At 44.6% G+C, this 13,767-nt stretch overlaps 1 protein-coding gene and 1 long non-coding RNA gene across 2 annotated transcripts in view; both read left to right on the forward strand.

Moving 5' to 3' along the window:
• LOC121175582 (transmembrane protein 94-like) overlaps positions 1-13,767 on the forward strand; it is an 847,517-nt gene that overhangs the window by 33,838 nt on the left and 799,912 nt on the right. The gene's annotated exons all lie outside the window — the stretch shown is intronic.
• On the forward strand, positions 3,284-7,914 carry LOC121201072. The gene is made up of 4 exons (XR_005896593.1): positions 3,284-3,342; positions 6,027-6,061; positions 7,635-7,694; positions 7,856-7,914. It is a non-coding gene; the product is annotated as an uncharacterized LOC121201072 (long non-coding RNA).

Genomic DNA, 13,767 nt, shown 5'->3' on the forward strand with positions numbered 1-13,767 from the left:
CAAAACTCAGTCGCACCTGTTGCCCATGCGCTAATCAAACCCATGTGACCAGGGAGGAGAGGGCTCAGCCAATAGCAGGGCAGAATTTTATGTAGTGCGGCTTATAAGGCGTTGGGGTAACACTTGCTCGATTTTGCTGTGGAATACGCGAGACATATGTGACGTTCTGTTTTGTCCAAGCTCTTTTTCTGGTTAGTGGACCGAACTGAACTCGTTACCTGTAGACAGAAGAAGCCCGTGTGTTCATCTTTACCGGGTTATTTGTTATTGTGCTTCCTGGTGCACAGTGAAAGCTGTGGCTGAGAGCAGAGAGACGATTCAGGCCTAGTGGAGCTGGAACTAAGGCGTGAGCGCGAGACAGGCGGTTCACGTGTCCGGAGCAGTCCAGAGGAAAAATGGCGGACGTGGAGGCCAGGTAAGGCCCACACAGAACGTTTAAAATGCAGAGCTTGAGTTGATTTGTGACCAGAGGCTAACATGTTTGATTATGTGCCGGGTTTCCGCAGGACGGACGAAGGGATCCAGCGGAGCAGCCGAGACCATTTGGGAGAAAGCACCGCGCTTGGCTTCGCTCATCGGCTCTCTGCTTATGCGCGCGTATGTGTGTGAGAGAGATCTGAGTGTTGAAGTGCAGGCTTGTGTCTTTAGCTCGGTTCAGATGGGCTTTGTAACCAGTATAGCTGCTTTGGAGTTTGGGACTGTCCAAGTGTTGGCAAGGCTTAGTTGTGGATTGGCATGCGCCAAAAAAGTGTAACAGACTGAATTTCTAAACGTTATTTTTTGAATTAAAAAAAAATAAAAATAAAAAAATAAAAAATATCCCAGTCCACAAGCATCCTCATTCACAACACGTTCACTTAGATTTTCACGTTATGATACATGTTCACATTATTGTCTGTATCTAAAAATATCAGATTTAAAATTTAAATGAAGATATGAAATAATTCAATATAAAATACAATGACTTAAATTATATTATTGCTTTCTTCCTCTTAGTACTTCTTTCTTCTTTCTCTTATTTTAGTATTAAAACTTTTTTCTTGTTCAACTTTGTGTGTTATGGGACTTGTCAGTCCAGTTCGTCTGTTTTTTGCACCAACACCATGTCAAATTCCTTGTATGTGTAACATACCTGGCAATAAAGTTTTCTGATTCTGATACTAGGTCATCAAATCAGTGTCAGTTGAGTCTGTCAACTAGGTTGCCTGTAGGGATTTTTAAAGTCCAGCAGGTGTCAGTATTCAGTGACAGTATGGACACAGTATCAATACAGTTTGGCAATGTGTCAAAACGCTTCATGATGCCTCATCTACCCATCACTAGCAGATAGTGTTGGCAGCATGGGTTGAGCTGCATGTCTTGTTGCCAGGCTTAATTGTGGGTAACTGTCGGTGTGGATGGCCTTGGGGTTAGGTGTAGGGTGTGTGTTCAGCAGTGTGGATGAGGCCATGGCCAGTGTGGGCCCTCAGCTGCACCTTGAAGTGTTGCTGAATGTTGAAAATTCCAGGTTAAATATCCAAAGCCTGTATGTGCATGTGCCTTCTCTGCAGGAAGGATGAGCTGCTCTAGAGAATCATCAGAGGGTAAGAGAAAGCACATAAGTCAACATTGCTCAGTGTTTCTACATTTAAACATGTATTTGTTTGTGTGTGGAGCCCAGGTACGCCCCCTGCTGCATGTGGAAGTGTTGTAAGATGTTTTAACTTCCAGAGTTTGACTTGCCTAGCACCTGTGGCTAATGTTGAGTGTGTTTCTTTGTGTGTTGTGCAGGATGGAGGAGCCGTTGATCCAGTGAGTCATGAGGATGCATGTTGGCCAATACTGCTCAGTGTTTCTACACTGAAGGATTCATTTGTGTACACTCCCCAGCAACCGTGTGTGTACTGCATCTGAGTGGAAGACCTGGAGAAAAAAACCTCAAGGACTCATCAGTCAGAGTGGTCATGTGACTGTCGGCCTGCTGAAGCAGGGATGGAACCACAGGCTGTGTTGTGTAGTTTAGTGTTGTCAGGCTTAGTTGTGGCTATTTGTCACTATATGGATGGCACTGGGGTCAGTGTGGGTTTAGTGTGTGTGAGACATAGTTGCTGCTTGATGGAGAATAAAACTTATGCATGCATTGATGTCTCCTCCTTTCTTTCTGTGTGCGGCTGCTTCTGGCTGAGTGGTCATCCAACTTTGAGGCCATGGGCAATGTGGAGCTCAGGTAAGGCCCCTGCTGCAGCTGGAAGTCAAGCAAAATATTACAAGTTCAAGGACTGACTTGATTAGTATCCAAAACCAATGTCTTTGTGTTTTTCAGCAGGAGGGAGGAGCTGAGTGAGAGGACCATTTGAGACCAGGTGAGCAAGAGCCACATTGTAGTGTTTCTACACTTATGCATGCACTAATTTTAGCGTGTGAGTGTGTGTTGTAGGTGTATGTGGGGTGACGCCAGTGAAGGTGCTGCTGGTGAGGATAGAGCGCCATCCTGTGGGAGTGAGGGACACACCATTGCATTTGTGTGTTGTCAGAGCTCTTTGTGGTAAGTGGATTAATAAAAGAAAATCAAGGGCTGATTCAAAGGTGGTTTGTGTGCTGATGCTTCCTGTTTGTGTTTCTCTTGCAGGATGGCAGAGCTTATTTGGAGGGTCATGAGAGACCAGGTGAGACGTTGCCTGTTGGTTAACATTTAGTGTTTCTACACACTATGGGCAGATAGTGTTGGAAGCATGGGTTGAAGTTTGTAGCTCTGTGTTATGTATGTGGTTGTGGGTAGTTGTCAATGTGTGGAGGTCACATGGGTCAGTGTAGGTTTATTGTGTGTGTTAGATGTAGTTGGCTCTTGATGTAGAAGCTGTCAGTAGTTGTGTATTGTTGATGGAGCTGTGTGGCTCGGTGTTTAGGTGCTGCGCTTGGGCCTGTAGGTGTGAGTCTGTGTTTAACAGGTTCTGGTGGAGTCGGGCTCCAATTGTGGCGTGGGTCTGCAGGTTTGTCTTGATGAAGCTCATGGAGGAGGTCACAGTCAAAGTGGAGCTCAGGTAGGCCTCCTGCTGCATCTGGAGGTTTTGCTAAATGTTTCAAAATGCAAGGTTAGACTTTCTTTCTCCCTGTGGCTCATGTTTACTTTCTTTGTGCAGGATGGAGCCGCTGATGGAGAGGACCACGAGAGACACGGTAAGAGCAAGCATGTTGCTCAACATCGCTCAGTCTTTTCTTTTTTTGTTTTTCTTTTACATTTCAGGGTTCATTTGTGTCTCACTGTCTCTGTTTCTGTCTTCAATTCAGGAAGCGTTGGGTCAGAGGCAGTTGGTGTGTGTCCTGGGACATGAAGAGGAAGAATTGCATCTGGGGTTGTGGAGGGTGATTACAAATTAAAGGCTTGATTTGTACCCAATGGTTGTCTGCTTGTTGACTTTGCTTATTTTGCAATGCACCAACTGATTTTGAGACTGTGCTGTGTTTAATCTTGGTGACTGGCTCCACACTTCAGGTTAACATTTCAGCCTTAGGTACAGGACTTTTCTTTGTTTACAGCCATCTGTGAGGACTGCCAGAGAGTAAATGTAGTTGTAATAATTTGAGTTTTAGGTCAATTTTTACACAAATAGTTAATATGTAGATGAAACAGTGCAGGCTGTGCTGTGTGGATGTCAGATTCTCAGGCTTTAAACTGTGAGGTGTTAGATGCACCACTTAGACTTGATAGACTTTTAACAACTCTGTCCTTTTCTTGTTTAAACAGACCAAACCTATGTTAGAGAGCTGTATGTTTTGGCTGTTGGCCTGTGGTGTCTGGGTGCCATAGTGTAAGAGTTTAAACTGTGAGCTGTTGGATGCAATAGTAAGACTTATAGGTAACCATTAGCTGTACCACTTTGACTTTAGACATGAATTAAATAAGTAGATGTGTGTAATAGTTGGCTTTATATGTCTGATTTGTTTGGTATGACCACATGTATGTTAGAGTTTGGCACTGTGACTTTTAGACTGTGGTGTGTGGACGCCAGGCTGAGTTTAAACCCAGATGTGATAGAGTGACAGATGTTCAGTGTTTTTACACATATCCATTAATGTCTCTCTCTTTCCAGGTGTATGTGGCTGAGTGGGGCTCCAACTTGGATGAGGCCATATCCAGGGTGGAGCTCAGGTACGCCCCCTGCTGAATGTGGAAGTGTAGCAGAATGTTTCAAATAGGTTTGACTGTTTGTACCTGGATCTGATGTAGAGTGTGTTTGTCCTGTGCAGGATGGAGGAGCTGATCCAGAGGACCATGAGAAACAAGGTGAGAGAGAGCATGTTGGTCAGTGTTTCTCCAGATATGCATGCATTCATTTCTCTGTGTGTGTGTCTCAGTGTGTGAGCATACACAACACATACAGCTGTTACGTGCCTGGATGGCCTGTGTGTGTGTTTTTTTTCCTCTTTCTCCTCCCCTGCCCTGCTTCACAGTGTTCCAGGTGCAGATATCCAGCCTGGGCTCACCTGAGCAATCCAAGTGATGTGGCCTGACCAATCAACACGTGAGGCCAGTTGATAAAAGGAGGGCACAGGGATGGTTCTCCCTCTGTTTCCTCTGGTGGCATCATGCAGTAGAATAAGTGTAGTGGGTGTTTGTACATTTAGCAGCATGTAGGAATTGTTGTATAAACACAGTAGGATTATTGGTTGGTGCTAGGGGTGGTTAATTGGGCCAATTTCCTGATTCGATTACAATTATTGAGGTCTCGATTCGATTATTAATCGATTATTGAGTTTCCATTTGACAACAGTAATCCAAAATATACCATAAACATATTTCACCATTAAAAAAAAACAGCTGCTGAATTACTCAACTTCTCTTTTATCAAGAAACATCTCAAAGCACCTTCAGTATTGTGTAGTATAGCTGTAACTTCCAAATTAGTTTTTTGGGTTAGGGTTAGCTAACCCTAACCCTAGTTTTCGATGTCTTTCACCGGGGCTACTTTTGTCGTTGTGTGTGTTGATTCAGTGGAATGAGGCTTCAGGCAGTTGTCTTTAGCCCACGCAGCCTCCTCTAGATGGAAGTGCGACACATGAGCCCTCATCCATCCATCCATCCGTTTTCTATATCGCTTTATCCGTCGGGGTCGAGGCAGAGCTGGAGCCGAGCATAGTAAGCTCGCTCGCTGGTTCTGTTACGGGGTGATTTGTTATGACTGTTACTCAACAGCTCCGCCTTGAGGTTAAATCCTGTATGACAGCCAGTAACTGGAGAGTCACTGCTGTGTATTACAAAAAAAAATGAATAAAAAAAAAAATCGATTTTTGGAAATTTAATAATCGATTCATAATCGTCCATAATATAATCGTGATTAATCAATAATCGATTTTTTTTTCACCACCCCTAGTTGGTGCCACCCCCCTGTATTTTGTTCTCTTTATCTTTTTAGCGAGCTCAGCCAGGTCTTTTGTTTCCTTTGTTTTCTCAGGTAGTCAGTAATCTAGGCCTGGTTTTATTGGAACTTTTTTTGGTTTTGTTTGGCACAACCACTGGTCCACATCTCCCCCACTTTTTCCATTTTGTTTTGTTTGTGTTACAGAGCTGAAATCCCGAGCTTCCACCAACTAAGGTTGGAACACAAGTGGGGTCTCCTCAGGGATACTTTTTCCCAGTGTCAATACAAACCAACCAAAGAATTTTGAAGAGTCCTTGTAGTTTGGTATTTGTGTAAGAAGGATGTTTGACTTACAGGACTTCATTGATAATCCTTGCATTGAAAAAGTTCATTCATGTGGTAAAGATGATTTGCTTTGTATAACAGCTCATTATGGCATCCCTGTCCAGAAAACTAGTCTTAAAAAGGAAATTCAAAACACAGTGGAAAAACTTGCTGAGTTGAAGGTTCTGCTTGTTCCTATTAACCCTGTTTCAGCTGAGTTAGGGGAGGAAGTTGTTGGTCCAAGTGTTTCCTCTCTTTCTGATGGTAAAAGGGAACAGGCTGTACATGATACACCCCGAGGTGCTAGGATTGAGAGTGAAGCTGTTCCAGCCACTTTTCCTCGCTTTGACCCTTTTTCCCCAGGGTCGTCTGGCTCCAGTTCAGATGCAAGGATCAAGGTCACAATCGCTCGTCTCCAGCTGGAAGCACAGGAAAAGGAGAGGGTACGTAGAGCGGATTATGACCTTAGACTACAAGTTTGCAAGTTGGAGATAGAGGCTGAAAAAGAGATTAAGTTACGCCAGCTTGAATTGGAGGCCATGAAAATTTCTTCTGTGCAGATTTCACAAGGGTCTGACAATTCTGTATCTCCACTGGTCCTGACAAAGCCAAGCTTTGATGTGAGTAGGAATATATCCTTGGTGCCCACATTTTGGGAGGTGGAGGTTGACTCCTGTTTTACAGCATTTGAGAGGATTGCTACAGCACTAAAGTGGTCTGAGGAGATGTGGCCTGTCCTGCTTCATTGCAAGCTCATAGGTAAGGCACAGGAGGTTGTGTCTTCCTTGTCGTTAACAGATAGCTTGTGTTATAATGTGCTTAAAGAATCCATACTGCGTGCTTATGAGCTGCTTCCAGAGGCCTACAGACAGAGATTCAGGAACCATAGAAGGTCCAGTGGGCAAACCTTTGTTGAATTTGCATGAGAAAAGGGAATTCTCTTTGATAAATGGTGTGCTTCTAGTAATGTCACAAATGATTTGGAATCTCTTTGTCAGCTAATGTTGTTGGAAGACTTTAAGAATTCATTGCCAGAGAAAATGCTGGTATTCTTAAATCAACAGAAGGTTAACACTTTGTCAAAAGCAGCTGTGCTGGCTGATGAATCTGTGTTGACACACAAAAATGTGTTTTTATCTTCTCGCCCAGACAAAGTTCCTATGTCACGCCCAGCGGGGTCTAGTTCTGGTCACCCTCCTGTTGAAAAGGTTGAAAAGGCTAGGGGTCCATGGTCACCTCCCCGTGTACATCCTGAGTGCTTCTACTGTCAGAAAAAAGCTCACTTCATAGCTGATTGCCTATCACTAAAGCATAAACAACCCTCTAATCTCCAACAGCATGAGGCTATGTCATATTGAGGCTTGAGTGCAGCTGTTCAGGGTGTGGGGATGAAATTTGTCTCTGCTCCATTGCATAACATACATCTTCAGTCTCCTCTGGTCAGTGGGCTCTTTAAAGTTGCAGTCCTTCCAGCTTTACCAGTAAAAGGGATTGACTTGACTTGTGGTTACCAGGGCCCCATCGAGGAATAATGACCTTGACCTGTCTGATTCTTTCCTAGTCACAGGGCAGTCCCCTGACAGCCACTTTACTGAGGCAGAGAGCCAGCCTGATCAGTCAGTGTCACCTCTCTCCACCTGAAAAGAGTTTATTTCAGCCCAAAACACTGATATCACTCTCTCAAAATGTCTCTCTTCTGTTGTTGAGCAGGAAGAGGCTCAGAAAAAGAAAGTGGCTTACCTTCTTGACGGTGGCTTGTTGATGCGTCGCTGGGCTGGTGAGGACTGGAGCGTGACCTTACAGGTTGTTGTCCCTACAGTCTACCACACACAGGTACTCTCTTTAGCTCATGACCACTCTTGGTCAGGACACATGGACATTACAAAAACTTATCACAGAGTCCTTAAACATTTCTTTTGGCCAGGACTCAAGTCTGATGTTAACTATTGTTGTTCCTGCCATGTATACCAGGTTGTTGGCAAACCAAACCAGGTGATCCCCCTGCTCCCTTGCATCCCATTCCAGTGACAGGTGAGCCGTTTGATAAAGTCCTCACTGATTGTGTGGGTCCACTGCCAAAAACTAAAGCTGGGAATCAACTATTATCTGTGCCTCCACTGTTGGAGGCACACATCATTTTTTTATTGTTTTTTTATTGTTTTTTTTTTTTTTTGTTCCTTTGTGTTCAGCAGGTAGCTGCATCTGGCTGAGTGGGGCTCCAGCTTAGATGAGGCTTTTGCTGCAGGTGGGCAGACCTGATCCAGAGGAGCCTTTGAGACCAGGTGCATGAAGGCCACATTGTGCTGTGTTTCTACCAGTATGCATGCATCCATGTCTGAGTGAGAGAATGTTTGTATTAAAATCCGAAAGAAGGAAGTGCCTGCTTTTTTCTTTAATGCACTTTAGATGGGGCTTAGATTAGTTCTGGGGGGGCACTGGGGTCCAACTAGGTTTAGAGTGTATGTTTGCTATTTCCAGGCTGTTGCACCAGTGTTGGTATGTGGAAGCACATTATGCAGTTGTGATCTCAGGTAAGGCCCCTGCTGCAGCTGGAAGTCAAGCAAAATATTACAAGTTCAAGGACTGACTTGATTAGTATCTAAAACCAATGTCTTTGTGTTTTTCAGCAGGAGGGAGGAGCTGAGTGAGAGGACCATTTGAGACCAGGTGAGCAAGAGCCACATTGTAGTGTTTCTACACTTATGCATGCACTAATTTTAGTGTGTGTGTGTGTGTGTTGTAGGTGTATGTGGGGTGGAGCCAGTGAAGGTGCTGCTGGTGAGGATAGAGCGCCATCCTGTGGGAGTGAGGGACACACTGTGGCTGTTGTGTGTTGTCAGAGCTCTTTGTGGTAAGTGGATTAGAAAAAAAACATCAAGGGCTGTTTCAAAGGTGGTTTGTGTGCTGATGCTTCCTGTTTGTGTTTCTCTTGCAGGATGGCAGAGCTTATTTGGAGGGTCATGATAGACCAGGTGAGATGTTGCCTGTTGGTTAACATTGTTTAGTGTTTCTACACATGCATGCATTCATTTCTGTGTGTGTGTGTGTGTGTGTGTGTGTGTGTGTGTGTGTGTGTGTGTGTGTGTGTGTGTGTGTGTGTGTGTGTGTGTGTGTGTGTGTGTGTGTGTGTGTGTGTGTGTGTGTGTGTGTGAGAGAGAGAGAGAGAGAGAGAGAGTCCTAGGGTGAGTGTTGGAAGTGCAGGCCTGTCTTCAGCTCAGTTTAGATGGGCTTTGTTCTGTATCCAGGTGCATTGGAGTTTGGGTCTGGCTGAGTATTGTCAGGGCTCAGTTGTGGATGGATTCAGTGTGTGTGAAAAGCATTGAGGTCAGTGTAAGTTTAGAGTCTTTGTTTGTGTCAGTGTCGTCTGTAGGTGGAAACATACAGACATTTATCTGTTTTAGAGCTGGTTTGGGCTTTTTAGGCAGAGCTATAAATTCAGCTTCTTCCTTATTAAAGCTATTTTTTTTTACATTTTAATTATTGTCACTTTATTTATGACTAATAGGTATGAATTTTATGCATTTATTTATTCAGACATGTTTATCCTCTCTAGTATATTGTAGTAAGCAGCTCTCTTGCTTACTATATATATCTGAGTGTGTGTATGCACTCATTTATGCAGGAGATGCTACGTTGTGTGTGGAGACACCTGGTTGGCGTCTTAAAGGGACAGTCTCAGACACTGTGCTACACTTCCAGCCTTTTCCACACTCTGGGATCTGTCACTGTGAGTATCATGGGGCTGAATGACCCAGAATATCTGGGTGAGTGTGTGAGTATCTGTGCAGATGTTCTTTGTTCAGATATCTGTCTCTGACATTTCTGCCTCCACTCCCTGACAACAGGTAAATGGTATTTATTCTGTTGTGCCTTCAACAATGATGATGATGGGATTAACATCACAGGAGCAGGTGGGGAATGAAATATCCACCGTTCCTCTGAGTAATTTAACATTTGAACCACTGTGGAATTACAGGATATAGTCTGCAATAGATGTTTCTATTTCCAGTCTTGCTCTTTTTCTGTTGTCTTGTTTCCAGCTGTTGAGTCTCAGAGTCACACCATTGACTGGTGTAGCCCACGGCAACATTTGGGCCATAAAAAGCCAGTGTAATGTCAATTTATCATATAACCATATACTGTTTTATCAAGCATTCATATATTCTCATGAACTCGTATATTCAATTCTGGGTGAAGTACATATAACATGACCTGTAGTGGCCTAATGTACTTTGTTTACTGTACTTTGTGAAGACACCTGTTATGTCTCCGGTGTCTCCGAGCACAACTTACAACTTATCTCTATTTGTTGACCTTCAGATTATTTTGTCTCCCTGCCATCCTTGCCATGCTGGTATGTGAGAAACAGGCATAAGTACTCTTGGAACTTGTAACCTGGGGTCAGACCTCTGTAGCATTTGATGCTGCGTGAGCTCTGTCCTTTCTGCACAAATGGATTACTCTGTAAACCTTATTTTTTAATAAAGCATCAAAAGACAATAACTGTCTAAAGAATTCTATTTCACTTCTCATCAGGAGTAAAGGATTTTTCCACCACAAACGTGGCGACGAGGATGGGATTGGACGTGTGATCTGGACTCTGTTGGAAAGACAGAAAGCCGGCTGCAAAGAAAGATTCCTCCCTGTGGGTGAGAAGCTGTCCTCAGACGGAGCCCGGTCATCGCTCCAATCCCAAAGGATTTAAAGGGAAAGAATCACACACGATGAGAAGTGTCTTGATGTTGCTTGTGAAACTTTGCAGAGTTAATCAGGGAATTAAACCGGTATATCTCGCATAAGCACTTGCAGACAGACGTGTCTTGGTTATTATTGTAGTATTTGAGGATTTCTGGTGTATCTGCTGGAGACAGTGGAGCAGTTTATTCTGTGAATACAAGAGACAAAATAATCAGAGATAAAGGATGGGTAAAAGTCAGAGTAAGGTGAAGTCCAAAGTGGAGGCAACTCCCAAAATCCTCCCACCAATAATAAAACTGATGATGGAGAAAAATCCTGGAAGCATGAATCAGTTCAAACAATGGGTTGATTTGGGGTTTCCAGGAAATGGCAGCTTTAGCCTGAGACAATTGGATCAATTGAAGACATGTTTGGAGGCAAAAGGAAAAAAAAAGTGCGGAGCAGCATGCAGCTTTGTCCAAACATAAACCAGAGAAGCATGAACAGTTTAAAGCAGACTGGAAGGCATATAGCATGTGGAGAAAAGAAGCAGAGGAGAGGGAAAGAAGGAGAAGATTAAGAGCACAGACACAAAAAGAGGACAAAAAACCTGAACACACTAACACTTTGTATCCTTCTTTGTCCGAGGTACGAAAATCACAAAATCCATTCCAGCTGGATCCCGACCTGGACTCCGCCCCCCCTCCTTACGCCCCTGTCCCAGGAGACGGCATCGGAGAGGCAGCTGGGGAAGATGGTCCCGACAGCGGCCCCACGGCACCAGAGCCTGAATCAACCTTCCAAAAGGAGGATTCAGTTAAATCAAAGACATCGATTCCATCTCTGCCTTCACCCATACGACAGTCAGACAGGCTGAAGGGAAAAGCATTGAGGGCCCAACAAGGAGGAGTGGGGGCTTTTCCAATGCTGGAGGCAGCTGGAGCCTCAGGTCCAATACTGGTATTCAGACCTTGGACTGATGAAGACGTTGCAGAAGCCATGGCCCATGTCTGCAGCCCAGTTGACAATTTGACTCAGTTCCAGAGACAGTTGTTGCACTTTGTTAAAGAATACAGACCCACAATGACAGAACTGAGACGGCTGATCAGCAAAATGTTGAAACATGACTTTCATAAGATCTCCGACTTCTTCACAGATGCCAGAATGGCTCCACGACTGACCGAACCTGACTGGCAAGCTGAGAGCAATGTGCACTTCAAAACTGCAGTGACTGAACTGATCAATGCATGTAAAACAGATTTTCCTATGAGAATGAATCTGTCAAACATCACCTCCCTGTCACAGGGATCCACTGAGTCATGCAGCACTTTTCTGGCGCGTCTCACTGCTGCTTTTGACATACACAGTGGACTGACGAGGGGGGAGATGGGAGTAAACCCGATTCAACCTTATGAGGTCCACCTGAAAGAACATTTTCTGGGACGTATGAAACCAGAAATAGCAGCTGGAGTAAAGAAGACCTGCATCTCGTGGAAAACAGCATGTCTACAGGACATACTGCAATATGCTGAACATGCAGAAGATCAACTGCATGAAAAAGAGCAGAAGAAACTGGAAGAAGCTCAGCTGACTATGTATCAAGCCATGACAGGGCTGACCGACAGAGGCAGGAGCAGAGGACATGGCAGAAGACGTGGACGAGGACGAGGCAGAGGTGCTCCGGGTAGCCAAACCATATGATCCAGATGTTTGTTATTTGTGTGGCCAGCAAGGACACTGGCGTAAAGACTGTCCCAAAGCCCAAAAGGGGAACGACAAGCCGTCTTTTCCTCCATCAGACTGAGGGCGGGAGGCCCTCAGTCTGATGGAGGTCTTGTTATAGTATGTTGATGATTTGATGATTTGTAGTCCATCACAGGAAGCATGTAAAACAGATACAATAGCATTGCTAAAACACCTAGCAAACAATGGCCATAAAGCTAGCTTGTCAAAACTGCAGTTTGCTCAAACTTGTGTTACATATTTTGGACATGTGATCACAGCAGAGGGCAAATCTCTCTCTCCCAAACGTATTGAAGCAGTTCAATCTGTACCAAAACCAATCACCAAAAAGCAAAGGATGAGTTTCTTAGGCATGACGTCATATGGCAGACAGTGGATACTAAATTATTCAGAGAGAGGCACCTCTCTCTTCCATGATTCATGGTAACAATCTTTGTGCACATGACAAACTGACCTGGACTGACCAAACTGACAAAGGCTGCTCCCACACTGGGACTGCCAAACCCTGACCTTCCCTTTACTCAGTTTGTTGAGCAGAAGGACGGATACATGTCCTCTGTTTTGACACAGGAACATGGGGGTAGACTGAGAGCTGTAGCTTATTTTTCCACCAAGCTTGATGCTGTTGCCGCTGGTCTCCCTCTCTGTCTGTGTGCTGTAGCTGCAGCAGAGAAGGCTGTGGTTGCATCACATGATATTGTAGGTTATGGAGATTTGACTCTTATGGTTCCTCATGCTGTTGCTCACATTCTGCACACACAGAAGACCTCTCATCTCTCTGCACAGCGCTGGTTAAGATATCACACTACTTTGCTTGATATGCCTAACATTACTGTTAAAAGATGCAGTGTACTTAATCCAGCAACTCTCCCCCCAACTGCAGCAGATGGAGAAGCACATGACTGTCTTCAGATTCTTGATGAAGTTTGCACACCCACACCAGATCTTTCCACTCAGCCCATACCAAATGCAGACATGGAGCTGTTTGTGGACGCTTCGGCGTCTCGCAACGTGGACACAGGTGCTGCTCCAGTGGGTTTTGCAATAGTGACACCACATGACATTTTGCTCAGTGGCAAACTGCCACCACACTTTTCAGCACAAGCTGCAGAACTTGTAGCTCTGACTGAAGCCTGTAAACTGGCTTCAGGTAAAACTGTGAATATTTACACAGACTCGCGTTATGCGTTTGGAGTGGTGCATGATTTTGGGGCCCTCTGGCGACATAGAGGATTTCTTACATCTTCTGGCAAGCCCATCTCACACCATAAACTTGTGTCTGCATTGCTGGATGCCATCCTCCTTCCAGCATCCATCTCTGTGATTAAATGTGAAGCTCACACTAACAGTTCTGACTCTATTTCTACAGGAAATGCTGCAGCAGATGCAGCCGCTAAAGCTGCTGCATTGTCTGCTTCACCTTTCACGGTTAACTGTTTGATGTTGTCTAACACTCCTGACACCTGCTCACCTGCTGATGTTTCTGTTCTGCAGTCTCTTTCCACCATGTGGTCAAAATCAGGTGCCACATTTAAAGACTCAGTGTGGATGGGTCCAGATAACAAACCTTGTTTGCCACGTGCTCTTTTCCTCTGTTATGCTAAACTGTCCCATGGGAGAGACCACGTGGGCAAAGGGGGAATGTGTGCTGCTGTTAATTCATCATGGTACACACGTGCTTTTT

This window comes from Toxotes jaculatrix, chromosome 21 (genome assembly GCF_017976425.1).
Source record: "Toxotes jaculatrix isolate fToxJac2 chromosome 21, fToxJac2.pri, whole genome shotgun sequence".
Classification (NCBI taxonomy): Eukaryota; Metazoa; Chordata; class Actinopteri; family Toxotidae; genus Toxotes; species Toxotes jaculatrix.